This window comes from Hylobates moloch, unplaced genomic scaffold, assembly GCF_009828535.3.
Source record: "Hylobates moloch isolate HMO894 unplaced genomic scaffold, HMol_V3 SCAFFOLD_9, whole genome shotgun sequence".
Classification (NCBI taxonomy): Eukaryota; Metazoa; Chordata; class Mammalia; order Primates; family Hylobatidae; genus Hylobates; species Hylobates moloch.
Window position 1 is genome coordinate 110,282,582 of NW_026652284.1, and position 20,106 is coordinate 110,302,687.

At 43.6% G+C, this 20,106-nt stretch overlaps 1 protein-coding gene across 10 annotated transcripts in view; it reads right to left on the minus strand.

The window, feature by feature from the left end:
• Positions 1–20,106, minus strand: part of CYRIB (CYFIP related Rac1 interactor B) — a 175,407-nt gene that overhangs the window by 87,783 nt on the left and 67,518 nt on the right. For 3 of the 10 annotated variants that reach the window (XM_032760422.2, XM_032760420.2, XM_058444616.1), the window contains exon 1: positions 10,788–10,962. The exons of 4 other annotated variants lie outside the window; for them this stretch is intronic. The gene's annotated coding sequence lies outside the window, so the exon portion shown is untranslated. Of the gene's footprint in view, positions 1–6,091; positions 6,194–10,787; positions 10,965–20,106 lie in introns of those variants that run through there. 3 more of the 10 variants (XM_032760428.2, XM_058444614.1, XM_058444619.1) reach the window with 3 other exon arrangements.

The following is a 20,106-nucleotide window of genomic DNA, read 5'->3' on the forward strand; positions in this document are numbered from 1 at the left end:
CCGAGATCGTGCCACTGCACTCCAGCCTGAGTGACAGAGCGAGACTCTGTCTCAAAAAACAAACAAACAAATAGAACTGTTGATTTATCTCTTACTTATGAGACCCTAATAAGATCCTAGAAGGGATCTGAGAGACAAGCAGCAGTAAAAGAATTTCACAAAAAGTTCCACTTGCAGACCTCAACTAGGAAGAATTGTGAAGTGCTTATATATATATTTTTTAAATTATTTAAATCCATAGGCTACCTTCCTACCCAAACTAGGCATACTGAAAATGGTTTAAAAACTTTAATTTTAATAAAACACTGTTTTTAAAAGTTGCTTATAAGGCATGAATAATGAAAATCTGCTAAAACTTAAGTTCTTAAAAGACACACATTTAATATGTTAATAAACTACTAAGAGGTCAGTGCCACATACCAAAGACTGAACACCGACCAGTTGTCACCATCGCACATACCATAATGGAACTTTGGCACACCCATTTCAAAAGGTTGCCAACCAGGCTACATATTTTGACTACTGCTTCAACATACTGTTCTATAAATAAAGAGACAAAGCTTTAGCTTAACTATATTCACATTTTAATACAGGCAGTTCCAATTATCAAAAAGACTTTCCAAAATGCTTCATCCCTCATTTTAGGGATCCACCTGCTTTTACCCACTGGCAACTGAGACCTAGCTCCATAGCAAGAAGATTGTTTTAAGTTTCCAAGTCTCTAAATTCATGTATGCTTTAACCCAAATGAATGGAATAAATGAAGTTGACTTCTCCATACTTTTGAAAAAAACTCGATAAATATATTTACTAAATACCAGGACACATTTAGTATTTAACATTTAAATCAAAATAAATTCAAATATAACAAATAATCTTCAGCAAGTTAGCTTTCAAAATAACATTTTTACAAGACTTGTTTACAGAAAATCACTGGAAGGGAGGATAATTTATAAGATGCTAATAAATAAAATGGAGCCCTACTCCCCTAAAAAAAAAAAAAAGAAAAAAGAAAAATTGTGAATTTGAACATTCCCTTCACTAACTATATGCCAGCCTCTGATTTACCTAAATCTATAGTATAAAGGGAAAGAAGCATCCCTGAAAATGTGCTTAATTAACATCATTTAGTTTGTTGGAATTTGCCAGAATTTAAAGTAGAGAACTGTGGTTTGATATAAAGAAAGCAAACTAATCTCACACCTTGCATCCCAAGATGGTTTTCTCATATTTCACTTAAATTCAATGTCCTTGAAATTCTTAAAACCCTGTGATCTCTTTCAAATTGAAAGACGTATGAACATGTCAGTCATTATTTTTTGAGTAAATGTTATTAAAGTGACCAACTCATCTTTGAGAAAATTAATCTCAAATTTCCACCAAGGTCATTACATATAACTTTGCCCTCAAAAACAGATTAAAAAATGGACAGCACCAATAATAATAATATGTGTCGTGTTCTTATCACATGCCAGGAACTTTTTTTTTTGAGACAGAGTCTCCCTCTGTCACCCAGGCTGGAATGCAGTGGCATGATCTCGGCTCACTGCAACCTCCACCTCCCAGATTCCAGTGATTCTTGTGCCTCAGCCTCCCAAGTAGCTGGGATTACAGGCGTGCACCACCACACCCAGCTAATCTTTGTATTTTAAGTAGAGACAAGGTTTCACCATGTCAACCAGGCTGGTGGCAAACTCCTGGCCTCAAGTGATTTGTCCACCTCAGCCTCCCAAAGTGCTGGGATTGCAGGCGTGAGTCAGTATGCCTGGCACTTCTTTAAATGTCAGATTTAATGACGTATAATTTATATATGTTAGGAAATAATTCTTCATAAGTATCTTTTTTTTTTTTTTTTTTTGAGATGGAGTTTCACTCTTGTTGCCCAGGCTGGAGTGCAGTGGCGCTATCTCGGCTCACTGCAACCTCCACCTCCCAGGTTCTCCTGCCTCAGCCTCCTGAGTAGCTGGGATTACAGGCGCTCGCCACCTCGCCCAGGTAATTTTTTGCATTTTCAGTAGAGACAGGGTTTCCCCATGTTGGGTAGGCTGCTTCATAGGTATCTCTTTTGCATACAGTACAGGCAGAGGTACCAGCTGCCCTTTGCTCTAGAGAGTATCTTTTCAAGAATGTTTGTAGAGTGAAGAGCCTTGAGAAATAAAGATAGTATCTCCTTCTGGAGCAAAGGACAAGCATGCTTACTGTCTGTTCAGTATAATAAATACAATGTATCCCTCCAGAGCAAAGGGCAGGCATGCTTATTGCTCATTAGAAAAGATCTGGGTTCCCTTAACTCAGGGCTTCTCTCCAACAAGATAGCCCACTGTGTGTACAAGTACTACCTGGTCCTCTTCATGTCATCCTGTAGACTGAGTCTCAGAAAACCAGCACAAATGCTGATACTCTGGCTACTACTATTATAGAAAATAATACTCTGCCCTTGATCTTTAACACAGGAGTTTCATGTCTTCTACCAGATTCCATGAAAATGTGGTGGGATAACTTATTAGCTTGCAAGGAGGATAAAATCTCAGACCATCATGGTTCTTGACAGTTCTGGGGAAAGAGGATGGGATGCTGACATAGCCATAACTCTCTAAGAGAAAGGATAAAGGCCCTGCAGACTGAGTTCTGGGACAAGGGAAGTTACCCTGGAATCTGAGAGTGATCCTAGTAGTGGATGGGAAAAAGGTGGGAATAAAGACTCCCCCACCTGTTTACCTATTAATGAACAGGGTGGAATTAAACTTTAGAAACTGAGCAGTGAGAAGTGAGGCTGAAATTAGCCACCCAAATGGTGGGTTGGTAGTTGTTCACTATCCTCTGGGCTGGTGGAAGGAGGGGAGTATCATAACAATAAGGGCAACAAGCACCATGGTCCCATGTGAAAGGCTGTGGCTGTTGACTGCTGAGCCAAGGAATCCCCTAAACTAAAAGAAATGGCCTAAGTAATCATGACCTCGCTGCCAACTACAGAGCTTCAAGTAGACCAGAAACATTAAACTGCGAGAGAATGACCCAAAGTGAATATAAAGCCTTGATTACCAGCACCGAGTTGCTCTCTCCCCCTCCACACTCCCTGATCCCTCTCTGCTCCCACCCCCAAACTCTTCTGCTTTAATGAGAAAAACGGTTAGGAATGGGGCTGAGGTCTCCCTGATCCCCAAGATGGACTGAAGGCCAGACATACCAGGAGGTTTGCCCAGAGAAGTTCAGGGAGAGACTCAAAATTTTATGGTTCTCTTGGAAATAGGCACCGAGGTAACCATTCTATCTAGTCCTGTCAGGCAGACACCCAGATTAAGCTAATAGGGTCTGGGCAGGGTTTACAGTGGTTAGGAAAATAAATGTGACTTATGGGTGGGATGTTTTGGACCAATTCAATGTGCTTATTGTTGCCTCTACATCATAATGTATAGTAAGAACTGATGAGCCGGGTGCAGTGGCTCGCACCTGTAATCCCAGCATTTTGGGAGGCCGAGGGGGGTGGATCACTTGAGGTCAGAAGTTCGAGACCTGACCAACATGATGAAACCCTGTCTCTAGTGAAAATATAAAATTAGCTGGGCATGGTGGCATGCGCCTGTCGTCCCAGCTACTCAGGAGGCTGAGGAAGGAGAATCACTTGAACCCAGGAGGTGGAGGTTGCAGTGAGCCAAGATTGCGTCATTGCACTCCGGCCGGGGTGACAGAGTGATATTCTGTCACCAAAAAAAAAAAGAAGAAGAACCTGATGTGTTATGTGCTTGTACTTAAAAGACTCACTTAAGAGAGAGGTTTTCCAATCAGAAAGGGCTGTATGTAGAAAAGTGCACTAGTACCTTTGGGGCCCCACAATCCTAAGGATCACTTTGAGCCATAAGTCTCATGATTTCACTGATTAGAGGATTTGGCAAAAGGAGGCAGCCTCCACCTACAGGTGCCCCTTGGGGTTTTGAACGCTTTGCCTCCCTGACACAGCAATCAAGTTTACGCCTTCTGAAAAGCAGCCATTAGCTTGCTTCTGGATTCCAGTGGAAATTGAATGCCTAACTCATGGAGGCCTCACAAGTCTGATGTTCCTATTTCGAGGTGGGTCAGCTTACATTCAATACTAACAATGCGGTAAATCAATGGAAAATGCTTATGTGAAACACACCTGGCTTAGCCTTAGCCCCAAAAAGGATCTCAACTTTACATGAAAAAGGGCTGGCACCTAGCCCTTTGGGGAAAACTTTATCCCCTACTCTACCACTGGAGGCAAAGCTACTGGCTCAATGAAGCCCGCATCCAGTAAATCATCACATCTTATAGATTTGACATCATCAATATTCTTTCCTGGACTTTAGCAACAGCCTTTTAACTTGTCTCCCTGTATCCAATCTCACTTCACCTTTAATACATTCTCCAAAAGCAGTCAGGACAATCTTTCCAAAAGACAACTTGAGTATTTTACTCTCCCCTGTTAAGATCCTATAATGGTTTCCCCATTGCCTGCAGCTGGAACTGAATGGGGCTTGTTAACATGACTCATGCAGATGGTTTACTTCTCTCTTCCTTTACAGCCTCCATTGCTGTCATACTACAACCAGTATCAGTTTCTAACACGACTTCTCTTATCTTCAGGCTTTTTAGCTCTCTCTCTCTTCCTACCCCCATGTAAACTCTCCCTCTTGACTGACTGGTCTACTCTTCAGGTCAGAGTTTAGATGACATTACAATAGGGACTTTTATCTTTACTAGTTAAGATTAGGTACCCAAGGCCGAGGAGGGCAGATCACGAGGTCCGAAGATCCGAGACCAGCCTGGCCAACATGGTGAAACCCCATCTCTACTAAAAATATAAAAATTAGCCAGGCGTGGTGGCATGTGCCTGTAATCCCAGCTACTGGGGAGGCTGAGGCAGGAGAATCTCTTGAACCAGGGAGTCGGAGGTTGCAATGAGCCGAGATCGTGCCACTGCACTCCAGCCCAGCGACAGAGTGAGGCTCCATCTCAAAAAAAAAAAAAAGATTAGGTACCCATGTAACACATATCACTGAATTCACACTCTTTCTGTATCTTCTATTCTACTGTAAGGAAGAATCACAAATGATTTATTCACTGTAATATAACCCCACTTATGTGCTCGATAACTACTTGGGTAGTTAATGGCAATCTATATACCACATATTGTGCCAGGTGATCAAAAACAAAATTATTTTTAATAATCATTTGACTTAGAAATACATTAGTAAAATTAGATGCTGCCTTCCTTATTATGCTGAATTGAAATTAACATAAAAATTTCACAACAGTTTAGTGAGGCATGTAAGAGGGACATTATTCCCATTTAATAATCTGAGGATCTTCATATTATCATATAAAGCAAATTTGTCAAATTAAATTCAATGTTTTTGTCCATACATACTAGAATGTTACAATGAGAAGAATCTCTCAATTAGAGGATTTTTACTGATTAGAAGATTTGGCAAAAGGTCAAGTCAACAAACTATAAAAGTGTACCTCAAGTCACAGATTTCAGATTTCATTTAAACTAGTGCATTTGATTCTCTACTATCCTAAGAGAAATGGCATAAATTAATCCTTAAAATATAATATCACATTATGATATGTCATATCATGATAGGTCATAATATATATTATATTATGTCATATTACAGCAGGCCAGGTCTCACTAATGCAGGCCTCCACAACAACTGTTTCAGTACTGACTGAGTGGTTAAGTTAAATATTAAAAGCCAGTGCCCTTAAACAAAGCCTGGGATTAACAAAAGCCCATCATGAGTTTTGCCTAGGCCTTTCCTGGGCCTTAAAGCATGACAAAATAATGAAGGAATTCTTAAGAGAACCCATTTAGGATTAAACAAGTTTTACTGTGGGTCTGAAGAAACTCCCTGGGCCTCCACTAACAAGTTTACTGGGGGTCCGAAGGAATTCCCCAAACCTTCATGATTTCGCAGGGGACAACATAAGGGTAATCACTCCCAGCAACTGGACCCGTTTAGATTAAGTAAATTTACTGAGGGTCCAGAGGAGGCTCTTCAAGATTTAGACCTTAGTTATAGATTAAAAGAAGTTAATCACTTATGTATTTAGATGAATGCAAACTTACACATAGACATATAGCTTAGAAGGCATATAAGCTCTGGAAAACTTTGTAATTTTGAGTTGGTCTGGCAATAATTTCCAGGCCTTCTCCCTATAACTAGGTTGCAGAAAATAAAAACTCTCTTCCTCTCCAGTTCACCTGCATCTCGTTACTGGGCCATGAGAAACAGCAGAGTGATCCTCAGTTTGGTCCGGGAACAGTATGACATATTATGTCACATTATGACATCCAGGACTATGTCATAATTTCTTTCTTTGCAAGTGTTTTCTGAAAATGCTTGACCTAAAGTAGTATTCAGGTTAATCTGGATTATCTAAGGACATGCCAATGGAAGGAATAAATATTCTAGATCAATGGTCCCCAACCTTTTTGGGACCAGGAAATGGTTTCGTGGAAGACAATTTTTCCACGGACAGGGCGACAGGGGGAATGGTTTCAGGATGAAATTGTTCCACCTCAGATCACCAGGCGTTAGATTCTCACATGGAACACAAAACCTGGATGCCTCTAATGCACAATTCACAGCAAGGTTCATGCTACTATGAGAATCTAATGCTGTCTCTGCTGATCTAACAGGAGGCAGACCTCAGGGAGTAATGCCGCTCACCTCCTGTTGTGCAGTCCGGTTCCCAACAGGCCATGGCCCAGGGGTTGGGGACCCCTGCTCTAGACACAGTAGAAAGGGTCTGTATCAATCTAGAATTTAATATATATCATACATAATGCATCAACTAAAATATACCACGAAGAGATTACTCCATTAGCAGAAAATAACTGTACAGGACTCAGGCTTCACAGTGTCACATACAATAGTACCTTAATGTTGATGATCAATCTTTTCAAAATGAATTAAATAGCTACAAAAATATACCTCTGCATTAAGTCTTCTACTTAAACAAAATCACACAATATCTTTGAAAGTAGTCATTCTGACCCACGGTACCATTATCCAGATGTGAAGGTGTGTTGCAAGAAATGTTTATATTTAAATAATCAAAATTCTAAGAATGATTTCTTTGTTTAAAAAGTTTACAAATGTGACTCATTTGCATTCTAATTACTTGCATAAGTGGGAAAGGGGTGAAGCTATAGCTAGCTGTCAATCCTGTATATGCTTACAGGAGAGTACAGAACAAGTGAACATTATCCATTCTCCTTGGCAGCTGAAAAAGTTTTGAGATTTGCTGTTTTAAGTATGTTTTACAAATACTTAATATAAAATATAAGACCTCAAATTAGTACGTTGAAATAGAATTTAAGCAAACGTGATGGGTTCAAATGCCAGTCTTCCACATTTCCCACTTGGGAGTATACTTGAACAAGTATACCTAATTGGAAATATTTAATTATGACTAATGGCATACCTCTAACCTAAGCTCTCTGAGCCTTACTTTCCTAATGTTAATTGGGAATTAAACAGAAGTTAACCTACACATTACAGAGTTGTTATAAAACTAACCTAATGGTTATAAGGAATCTTGCATACCGTAGGTGTTCAACACTACAGCATAATTAAGAGCCAGGATTTAGTGAACTGATCATAATATAGAATGAGTTCACACATCCAAGAACATTTATGTATAATTTTAGAAACTCTAAATGCACAAGAAATTATTTGAATTCACTGTTGTTCATGAATGCTGACAAGATACATATATCAAGTGCCCATTCTAAGCAAACAAATCCATCCTATGAACTAAAGTATAATATAAAATCATGTCTATACTTCCTCACCCAAAGATCTCAAAGCAAATTAAATAACCCAATATAGCAGTCTTTTTTTTTTTTTTTTCTTTTTTTTGAGACAGAGTCTTGCTCTGTCGCTCAGGCTGGAGTGCAGTGGCGAGATCTCGGTTCACCGCAAGCTCCGCCTCCCGGGTTCACGCCATTCTCCTGCCTTGGCCTCCCGAGTAGCTGGGACTACAGGCACCCGCCACCACGCCCAGCTAATTTTTTTTGTATTTTTGGTAGAGACAGGGTTTCAGCGTGTTAGCCAGGATGGTCTCGATCTCCTGACCTCGTGATCCACCCGTCTCGGCCTCCCAAAGTGTTGGGATTACAGGCGTGAGCCACTGCGCCCGGCCAGCAGTCTTAAAAATATACAAGATACCTGAAAAAACTACAGCTCAGAGCAATCAACATCTTTTTCAAAATTTTTTGCCACATAATTACAAAATGCTTTACAGTCTAAGATTCTTTGACCTTGCCATTAACTCAATTGTTCAAAACATAATTATTGAGTATCCACTATGCATCAGGCAGGCACTGTGCTAAACTCTGGTATAGTTACAGAAAAGAAGAGACCAAAAATAGAAGGTATGCCACTAAGCTATTTCCAACTATTATAGTCTTGCTTTCCTTAAACAATGTAAGAGAAAATTGTAAGTTCTCACAGTTGAATGCATTAATACTTAGTAAGAGTCAAGTAACCTCAAATAAGTGACAATCCAATATCTTCCCCCATGGAGACTAGGAGTAAAATAAGCACCCCTGTATACTTCTCCATCAATTGTTATTTACTATGTAAAGGTAAATGACCATTTCAAATATGAGTCAAATAATCTCAAGAGCGACACTAATTTAACCTGTAAATTTTTAAAACCCGTTTATTCCTGGAGAGTTCAGAGAAATGAATTTTAAGTTTGATTAATTTAAATGTCAATCAAAAATCTATCAAAAATAAACTGCATTCACTTAGTTTTACTCAACATCTGAAATTATACTTTTTCTGGGGCAACTAGAATTAACTTACTAACCACGCCTCCCTCTGATCAACCAACCACTTTCTTGGGAGACAAAAATCTAGCCTCCATCCAATTATATAATCTAGAATTCATACTATATATCCTAGAACATTTTACAAAGCAGGAGTTTCCTCACGAACAGCTACATCACTATTAAAGTTTTAAAGAATTCTTAAAGATTATTATCTAGCAAAACTGTTCTGCAAATACACATTCTCTCTCTCTCTCTCTCTCATGAGTTAAGAAATCTTACTGCTGAAGTGGTTATCCAAAACCTAAGCAGGGACAAACAGCCAAGTACCTTTTTAACACCAAGCTCCCCAAAAACGAAGCTGTTAGAAAATGCTGCCATAAATACTGACAGCAATAGCATCATCATAATGATATGCAGGTAGGTGTACTTTAGGACTAAGAGCCTCTCTTCGAGTTCGTTATTATGGATATGAAAGTCACATAAAAAAAAAGTGCTGTCATTTCATTTTATGAATGCTGATTAGGGAGTTTCAGTTAACTGCAACACTTTACAAACAGGCTACCAAATAAGCCCCAGTTATCAAGCAGTTCTAGACACAAAGCTTCTGTTTCTATTACTAAATACAATTAAAGAATTAAAAGAATCAGTGTTTTTCTTGAGGTATATTAGTCTAAAATGATTTGCGATAGTAAGTCACCAAACACCCGAGTGACTGAAATTCTTTTAGCTATATAAAACACTCCTCTGGAATGCCGATCTCCCACACCGTAAGACTTAAAACACACAAAATCGATTGACACACATTTTTCACATAGAGATTAAGCAGTAAAAAGGTGGCAAACTCAATACACTTACACGGAAGTAGGAAAAAAACGTGTAAGCAAATTCCAAAAACCTTTGTCTTATCCAGAATGGCACTTTGTGGTACTCCAAGGATTCAGGCATTTCATCAGTATTCCGCACATAGGGGGTACTCAAACAATGTTGCTGACAGATGAGACAAGAAAGTCTCACCAACAAACATTTCTACAGCAATGTATTAACGGGTAATGTTGCAAATCAGTCAAGGGACCAAGTGAGGAGGAATCCAGAGGAGTAGAAAGAATAATAATTTTCTGCCAAATTTTACACTCAGAGGAAATTAATCCATCATAGAAGTCTTCCATGAAAAAAAGAAAAAAGGTACTCAGTATGACCCAGAATAGCCATGAGGTTAAAACACAAACACACACACACACAAACACACACACACACACACACAGCAATTGTAGAGTTTGACAGTTATAGATTTGGGTAATTATAGTAGAAATTGTGTGTTTGGAAATACACTAAGACCACACCCTAAGACTGAGAATCTGGACTTTAAACGCTGAGCATTAACTAAAAGGACAACGCAGTATCTAAGTTGGAAGGTCTGGCCGCGCAGGTGGAAGGCGAAGTGATGCGGCACGATAAAGACACCAACTTCAACACCAGGGACCAGGAGGGCTGGGTGTCGAGGCGAGGCGTGGCGAAGCCCGGGGGAGAAGGGGGTGTGGAGCTGGGGACGGGAACAGGGGATGAGAAGGAGGAAAAGCGGCCGCGAAGAGGAAGGAGTGGTGGGAGCCAGGATTGGGGGGTGGGGGACAACGCCGACGCGGGAAGGGACGAGCCGGGGAGCCAGGAGTCACTGGCGGGCGCAGGATCTGGGGTGGGAGGGGGCGGCGAGAGCGCGCGTGGAGGTGCCAGTGGAAGGAAGGGGGCGGAAGAAAGGAAAACCCGAATGAATGAGCGCCGGGGACAGGCCGGGGCCGCGGGGCCGGAGAGGAAGCGGCCCCGGGGCGCCGCGGGGCCGGGGGCGGGCCCAGCGCGCCTGGGAAGGAGGAAGCCCCGCGCCAGCGCGGGCCCCGCCGCACCCGCCTCTTCGCCAAAATGGGGTCGCGGAGCAGGAAAGCTAGGAGTGTGAAGGCAGAGGAGAAAATGGCAAAAACCAATCACTCACCCTCCGCTCGAGCCTCCAGGCACTCTCAGTCCCGCTCCTGCGCCCTCCTCGAGCCGCAGAGGCGGCTCCTCAGCGGCGCTAGGGGGAGCCCCGGGTCCGGAGCGGGGGAGCGGCGGCAGCCGGACCGGGAGCCCCTCAACACCTGCCCCTGTGGCGGAGCCGCGACAAGCCAGGCGGCAGCGGCGGCAGCTCCGAGCGGGGAGGGCAAGTGACCCGGATGTACAGGGTAACGACGAGGAGGGGGAGGAGGGAATGCCAGGAAGTGAGGGCGCCGCGGACCTGTCCGGCCGTGCGCATGCGCCGCACGCCCGCCCCGCAAGGTAAATCCTTAGCCTATCTTCTCCGCCCCTCATCCCCGCCCCTCCCGAAGGGGCGGGGCGAAGCCGGAGACAGGTGGTCGGCGGGCGCGGCGTGCTGAGGAAGGAGGCGTGGCCACCCCCTTGCACCCCCCAGCCTCCTTAAAGGGGCAGTACCTTCGCGCCGAGATAGCTTCGGAGTGGGTTGGGGTCTTCTAGCCTTCCAGATGTACAGATGGGAAACGGAGGTTCAGAGGTGGCGGTGACCTGCCTCTTGTCAGCGGGCTTGGAAATGGCAGGAACTGGACCTCGAGACTCAATGCCGAGCCCTGGGAAGTTGCCATATTCCCCCCAAGCCTGGAACCGCTAGGCTGCGGGCGCGCCTCTCCCCCTCGGGTCAGGTACTGAGCCTCGCCCGCGATTCCTGGCGCGGCACGTGTTCCTGGCAGGCGCCCAGCGCCAGGAGACTGTACCGTTACCGCCTGCGATGGTATCGCGGAGACGCCCTTGGGAGGTGAAAAATGATCATTCTGAGAACAACAATTAAACTCCACTTACAACACTCTCAGATAAATCAGACCCCTGTTCTGGGGTCCACTCTGGGCAGAAATATCTAGTGGGCAGAAACTTGGATGTGACAGAGGGCACAGCCTCTTAATTACTTCCCTAATTCCCCTTTCACTCTTTGAACATAAATGATCCCTTCCCCTTTACAGACAAAAACAGAACATCCCATCTAGCTAGCTTCTCCTAATCCTGTTATAAAGCTGATTTTTTTTCATTAACATTAAAGGGGAAAAGATGACAATGTTGTCTCTCCCAGGGTTGTTTTCAGTTTGACAGCTGAGCAGATCACTAAGATGGAGGTAAATGATTATGAACATTTTGGGGTCACAGGCCCAACTGAAAATCCCTTAAAAGTATGGACTTTTCCCCCCAGGAAAATACAGACATGCACACACGTTTGCATAAAATTTCAGGAGTTTCATGCAACCAGGGAGCCTATCCATGAAATCCTGATTATGAACGAAGCTCTAGTCAAAGAGCTAAGGTTCCAGTAACTATCTGCGCCTTACTGTATGGGGCCAAGAAATCACTCCTTGCCACAAAACACAGAAGGGCAGCCCTTACCTTAGCCTTTTTGTCTTCCTCTTGAGTTTTGTAGAAACCAAATGGTATGTAACATGGTGGGCATATTACTTAGAAACGTGTTGAGTCATGGAGAGATTAAGTGGCTTTTTCAAGGCACACACTAAGGGCAACATTCCTAGGCCTCAGACTTTTACCTTAATTATCATACTTCAGGAGGATTCAGGGGTTCTATATTGTAGCTATTATAATTCTGGTCAATTTCAATGAAACCGAAGGGGGTGATTTCTTTTTTTTTTTTTTTCTGGTGACGGAGTCTCGCTGTCACCCAGGCTGGAGCGCAGTGGTGCAGTATCGGCTCACTGCAACCTCCACCTCCCAGGTTCAAGTGATTCTCCTGTCTCAGCCTCCCAAGTAGCTGGGATTACAGGCGCACACCGCCATGCTCGGCTAATTTTTTGTATTTCAGTAGAGACGAGGTTTCACCATGTTGCCCAGGCTGCTCTTGAACTCCTGAGCTCAGGCAATCCACCTGCCTGAGCCTCCCAAAGTGCTAGGATTACAGGCGTGAGCCACCGCACCCGGCTGGAGATGATGTTTTGCAAATGTTGATGCTGATAGAAAAGTCCTCATAATCCAAGAAGCTTGGTCCACTTGTCTGACATACTGACATCCAACCTCAGGTAACCTGGGTCCAGATGGACCACTGTCCTCAATGTGAACCAGAGGAAGAGTTCATACATGAGCACAGTCCCTTAGATGTGAGCTCTGAGTAACCACACACCTCTAACCCTATCTCCCACCAAAAGCAGAAATCTTTCATAGTATCTTCAACACATGAATATCTAGTTCAGCTCCAGTATCTCCAACTACAGGGAGCTCATTACTGCAATCATCAGCCTTTGATTGTGAGGAACCTCTTTTATAGTAAGCAAAAATCTGATGCACAACAATTTTCATCCACTGGTCCTAATTTTCTCTATGGAAAGCACTATAGACATGACGCTGGCCTAGGGAGCTTACAGTCTAGCAAAGAAGCAGTCCACTGAGAAGTGATACTAATAAAATACTGGACCAGGTGCAGTGGCTCACACCTGTAATCCCAGCACTTTGGGAGGCCGAAGCAGGTGGATCACGAGGTCAGGAGTTCGAGACCAGCCAGGCCAACATGGTAAAACCCCATCTCTACTAAAAATACAAAAATTAGCTGGGCGTGGTGGCAGGCGCCTGTAATCCCAACTACTCAGGAGGCTGAGGCAGGAGAATCTCTTGAACCCAGGAGGTGAAGGTTGCAGTTAGCCGAGATCTTGCCTTTGCACTCCAGCCTGGATGACGAGCGAAACGCGTCTCAAAAAATAATAATAATAACAAAATACAATGAGTCCTGTGAGGAACATGGAATACCCCTCTCAGATGCACCTTTCTCCTTAGCTGCCCTGGGCCCATTCCTGCCATGTACAAGAACTCACAAGTAAGTTCTTCTATTACCCCACGTGGGAATTCCCTGAAAGAGGGAGCTGGCTCAGAAAACAAGACTCCTATGAGAAGTGCTGAATTTATTCTTCTATAATCCTTTCTTCATCATTCTGCATGAATGTGATCACATTTTTGCTGAGGTCAAAGCTTTCAAAGATTTATGTTGAAAAATTGAACAAAAGGATGCAAAAAAAAAAAAAGGGCTTACATAAGAGCACTAGTCTCTTGATGATTTAAGCATTGTGGCTAGCTGTATTTTGTGAGTCCTTACAATGTGCCAGGCACTGTACTAAGCTCTAAGCTCTTGACTTGTTTTCTTCTTTTGCTTTTTCACAACCATCCTATATGGTACTATTATCAGGCCCACTTTACAAATGAGGCAACTGAAACTCCATATGTGACAGATCCAGGATTCAAACCCAATCTGTCAACTCCACAGCTTCTATGGACACTGCATTGTCTCTGTCTACTTTTTTAAATTTCACAAGGTCCTGTGGCTTTCCTTCAGTGCTATTTTCTTGGAAATTTTTATTTATTATTAAATCAGTTTTAAAACACTATAGAGAATAAATGGTTTCACTCAATCATTGATTCATTCAATCAACACACATTTTTGCTCTCCCCGCCCCCCCACACTGTATCCTAGGTGTCAGGCTGAGGGTCTGGGAAGAAGGAGAGTAAGACACCAAGTCCCTGCTCCAGAGGGGCTGAGAGTTTAGTGAAAGGACAGGCTGTCATCTTGCACTTAAAGCATGATTCGTTGTAATTCAGAAGGGTAGAGGAACCAGCTTTCCCTGGGACAACTGTGAAGGCTTCACAAAGAATGGGACCTTTGGCCAGGTGCAGTGGCTCACACCTATAATCCCAGTATTTTGGGAGGCTGAGGCAGGCAGATCACTTGGGGTCAGGAGTTCAAGACAGCCTGACTAACATGGTGAAACCCCATCTCTACTAAAAAAAAAAAAAAAAAGAAAGAAAGAAATTAACCGAACATGGTGGCACACGCCTCTATAATCCCAGCTACTCGGGAGGCTGAGGCGGGAGAATCGCTTGACTCCAAGAGGCAGAGATTGCAATGAGCCAAGATTGCACCACGGCACTCCAGCCTGGGCAACAGAGTGAGACTCCATCTTAAAAAAAAAAAAAAAAAGAATGGGACCTCTTAGCTTGGTCTTGAAGCAGGAAGGGGAAAGGGCCAAGGAGAAAACACAGGGGGCCAAGGGTTGGGGGGGATTGTGGGGGTGCTGTGACACACTGAGATTGTAAAGGACATCATACACCATACTAAGAAATTTGAACTTGCCTTCTGAAGGCAACAATAAGTAAAGAGACGCTTCTAACCAAGGGAGACACATAATCAGATATGTTTTATATCAGGATCACTCTGACCACAGGGTACAATATGGACTACAGTGGTAGACAGAACAGAGGGCCGGCAAACCAGTTAAGAGGCTGCTGTGGGGTCCAAGAGAGGGATAAGGAGAGCCTGCTCAAGGAAACTGGTAGCGAAGATGAAGAACAGGCACCGGAATTAAGATGCTAACTGATGCAGAATCTGCAAGTTCAATCTGGGGGAACCCAGAGGCTCCTGGCTCAGCAGACAAACTGGATGGTGACACCATGTGATATCAATACTTTTACACAGTTTTCATTCCTCTTATCTTCCAATCTTTACCCATGTAAATGCACATTGCTTTGCCGGGCACGGTGGCTCACGTCTGTAATCCCAGCAGTTTGAGAGGCCAACGCGGGCAGATCACTTGAGTCCAGGAGTTCGAGACCAGCCTGGCCAACATGGTGAAACCCCATCTCTACTAAAAATACAAAAATTAGCCAGGCAGGATGGCACACGCTTGTATTCCCAGCTATTCTGAAGGCTAAGGCAGGAGAATCGCTTGAGCCTAGGAGGCAGAGGTCGCAGTGAGCCAATATCCCACCATTGCACTCCAGCCTGGGCAATGCAGTGAGACTCTGTCTCAAAAAAATAAAAAACAAAAATAAATAAATAAATGCACATTGCTTTCATTGATTTCTTCAGATATGTGCAACTCTTTCCCAATACTTTTTCATATTTCTACACACATCTATCATTTTAATGACTACAGAGTATTTCATCATACTGAAATACCTCAGTTTCCTTCAGTTGCTAAAGGTCCACATCCTACATGGCTGGTGTACCCTCTAGAATCATTTGGCTTTGGGTATTTTGCAAGGGATGAGTTGAGCCTTTAGGGAAAAAGAGCCTTTAGGCAAAAGGTGTTGGAGAAGTATGGCCTCCGGGGAAGCTGCAACTCTCCTGGGAGGGGCCTGGGCAACCGCATTGCTGTATTGCAGGTAGAAAATGCAGAACTATGGAAAGGAACCTGTCATCCACAGGGAGCCTGAGGTCCAAGTTTCCACAGAAGCTAGTTCTCATGTCCTAACCTCCCTAATCCATTTGTTCATTCATGTGTTCATGTATTCACTCCTTCTACAAAGCATTCCTGTGAATGCAGAGAGCAACACAGCAGAGCTGAAACCACCTCTATGCTCTGGATGTAACCTGGTCAGGCTTTGAAACCTGCTCTACAACTTACACAAGTTACTCAATATCTGAAAGCCTCAGTTTCCCCCACAAGTTTGTTAACTCAGAGAAAACTTGTAAAATGCTGGGGACTGAACGAGGCACAGACTAAGCTCAGTAACTGTTTTCAGTCTTATGCTTTTTTGACCCCCACCCCTGTACCTTGAGTTTCTTTTTTTCTGTTTTTATTTATTTATCTTTTTGAGACAGAGTCTTGCTCTGTCGCCCCAGGCTGGAGGGCTGTGACACAATCTCCACTCACCGCAGCCTCCGCCTCCCGAGTTCAAGCGATTCTCCTGCCTCAGCCTCCTGAGTGAGTAGCTGGGATTACAGGCATGAGCCACCACACCCGGCTAATTTTTGCATTTTTAATAGAGACGGGGTTTCACCATGTTGGCCAGGCTGGTGTTAAACTCCTGACCTCAGGTGATCCACCCACCTTGGACTCCCAAGGTGCTAGGAATACAGGCGTGAGCCACTGCACCCAGCTGTACCTTGAGTTTCTGACCAAACCCACTGGGCAGCCATCCATGAGCTGGAGCTCAGGTCCTGAATCTGCCAGAGTGAACTGGACCCACTCACTTGATCTTTGCTTCCTATCTGTGAAATGGGGATAAGACTATCTACTTCTCAGAAATGTTGGGAAGCTCCCATGAAGACTGTATAAGAAAATACTTTCAAAGCTCCAAAGCACTATGTCATTATTGACTGTTAACTTTTGTTAGAGACATTTTGTTGTCTTTGTTTTTCCCTTTAAAAATCTCTGACCTCAGCATAAGCTCCCTGGATTGTAATTACTGGGTCAAAGGATCTGAAAATTTTTTGGTTCCTGATTTGTTATTGCCCAATTGTCCTTAGAGAAGACTCTATATTTTGCTGCCAGCCTTCACTCAAAGACATCTTTCAATACGCTTCAGCACCTAGAGTATAGTTTTTGCTGCCTCTGTACCCAGTCTCACTCCTCAATTGAACATTCAGGGAGTTCTATCAACTGTTTCTCTCTTCCTTTTCACAGGATGAATGAACACTGAATCCTTTAGAAAAGAGACAGCTCCAAACATTTCCACCATAGTCAGGGACTCCAGTGTTGCCTTAGGGATGAGGACTCCGTGGATATTTAACGAAGAAAGAGGAAGAGGACATGGGACAGAGGCCTGAGAATCCCCTGGGAAGGGCTAGAAGCTCATCCAGCATTGAAAAATGACATCAGAGCCGCTATCCAAAAAGAACCCAAGTAAGAAGGCAACCAATCAAACTGACACCTTCCTGTTATTTAGCAAAACATTAACCAATCTTACAGGAGCCATAAAGCTGTCCTTAGGGCCATATTTCCCCCGAGTTATAAGGTTTATCTATGAGCCTCCATCACATTTGCAAATCTAACATATTTCTAAGTGGGGCAACTTGAAGTCTCATTTCCCCAACCCTTCAGGTGACCTGCAGGAAGAAAAAAGGGTCCCGCTGCGTCACATTGGCTGTTCCCTTCTGTACCTCGAGTACACTTTCGAGTCTCTACACTTGGCTGTTTGTCAGCCTTCGGGTTCGAAGCGGTTACCCCATCACCCTTCCAAAGGTGAACCCTCATCACCCTTCCAAAGGTGAACCCCACCTACCTTCACTCATTCCCTAGCATGTCACTGGTGTTTTTCCTTCACAGCGCTTATCACAAACTCTAATTCTTTTAATTTTTTTTTTTTTTTGAGACAGAATCTCACTGTGTCACCCAGGCTAGAGTGCAGTGGTGCGATCTCAGCTCACTGCAACCTCCACCTCCCAGGTTCAAGTGATTCTCCTGCCTCAGCCTCCCGAGTGGCTGGGACTACAGGCACACGCCATCATGCTCAGCTAATTTTTTCGTATTTTTAGTAGAGACGGGGTTTTGCCATGTTGGCCAAGCTGGTCTCAAACTCCTGACTTCAAGTGATCCTCCTGCCTCGGTTTCCCAAAGTGTTGGGATTACAGGTGTCAGCCACTGTGCCCAGCCTCTAATTATTTTACATTTTTAGCTTAAAAATGTTTTAACTAAAAAAAAAACCAAAGAAATAAACAACCAAAAACCACCTCTTGTTACAATGTCAGCTGTGCTCGCAGAGACAGAGCTATCACCATGCCCACTGCAGTTCCTGCCATGGTGCCCGGCCCCTAGGAGAGCCTTCCTAAATATGTTGAATGAATGGATTAAAAAAAGGGAGGACCCGAGCAGTAAATGAGGTGCCCTGATGCACTATTCACCCTGATTATATGAGTAATACATATTGATTGCAGCAAAAACGTTTGAAAATACATATAAGCAAATGAAAGAAAAAATAAACACCCATGATCCAACCACCCACACCAGTGGACACCCTTCCAAATGTTTTTCCTGTCTATATCTATATAAAGGCAGCACATATTTTTATTAAAATGGTTCATTTACTGAATTGTAATCTGCTGTCTTTCACCTCACAGTTTATCAACCTTCCTTAATAAAGGAACGTCAGCCACATCACTGTTAAAGGCTATATAATACTCTGCTGTGCAGCTAAACCAAGAAGTGTTGAATGATTCTGGAGTTCAGCTGAAGGGAGGTTTCTTCAATGTCGATAAAGGTAAAATGCTTTATTCCAGCACTTCCCCCTTGCCAAGCTTCCCATTTTTTCCCTCTGTGTTTGTATTGCTTTAGAGCTGTATTTCTACAGAACTGTATTCCCCACCGCCCATTCACCACCTGGAGTTATTAGAGTCCTCGTCAACTAGAGAAGCAAAAATTGTTTGCAGCCGGAAAAGCTGACGTATGATGAAGCAAGGACGATGCCTTGAAGTTCAAATGGGGAATGTGCTGCTGATACAGGAAACAGAAATGAAGAGTGTGCTTTCTTGCCAAGATTTGAATAGGGAGAAGAGGAAAAGATTTTCTGCACGCCTTCACTTCTTCCCAAGCCCTACCCTCGAGGAGAGGTTTTTCCCAAGGGATAGGCTGTTCCCCCCGCCATGCTGACTGATGCTGTAAGCAGTTTGCAGACCAAGTCCGTGGCTCCATTTACAGACTCACTGGCTGCAAAAAAATCCAAGAGGGCATGCTCAGAATGCGCCACCCCTTCCACGAACAGCTCTTTCAGCCCCTGGTGTGGTTCAGCAGCACAAAGGACTGCTCACTTGGCATGTTTAGCTCTGACGATCCCATTCCTTCCATCAGGAAAAGGCACAGGCACAGGAGGGCGCCACTTGAAGGAAGGGACAAGATGCCATAAAATCATAGATGGCTCCAGAGGAACGGAAGGGAGAAAAATGGCTGGGTGGGCCGTTCATTTCCGAGCTTCACCCCACTGTGACCCCAAAACCTAAGGAGAGGTTAGTTCATCTCTGCTTTTCCACCCATCTTACATAGCACACCAGCATAATTAGATTAAATCTTTGCCTACAGAAAAAGAGAATTCCAGCCAGGTGTGGTGGCTCACGCCTGTAATCCCAGCACTTTGGGAGGCCAAGGTGGGAGGACTGCTTGAGCCCAGAATTGTTTGAGACCAGCCTGGGCCACATGACACGACCCTGTCTGTAGAAAAAAATTTAAAAACAAAGGAAAATTAGCCGAGTATGGTGGTGTGAGCCTGTGGTCCCAGTTACTTGGAAGGCTGAGGCAGGAGGATTGCTTTGGCTCACAAGGTCAAGGATGCAGTGGGTTGTGACTGCACTATTGCACTCCAGCCTGGGCGACAGGGTGGGACCCTGTCTCAGAAGAAAAGAAAAAGAGAATTCTTAATTGTGTCCACAGTCATTAATTTATCAATGACATTTTAAAAGATTGATAAAGTATATTAATTTATCAATGCCGTTAAAAAAAAGATTTGTTGTGTGTTTTACAGAAATACCATCATTAGAAGACAAAAGGATTTAATGTGAAATATAATGACAGAAG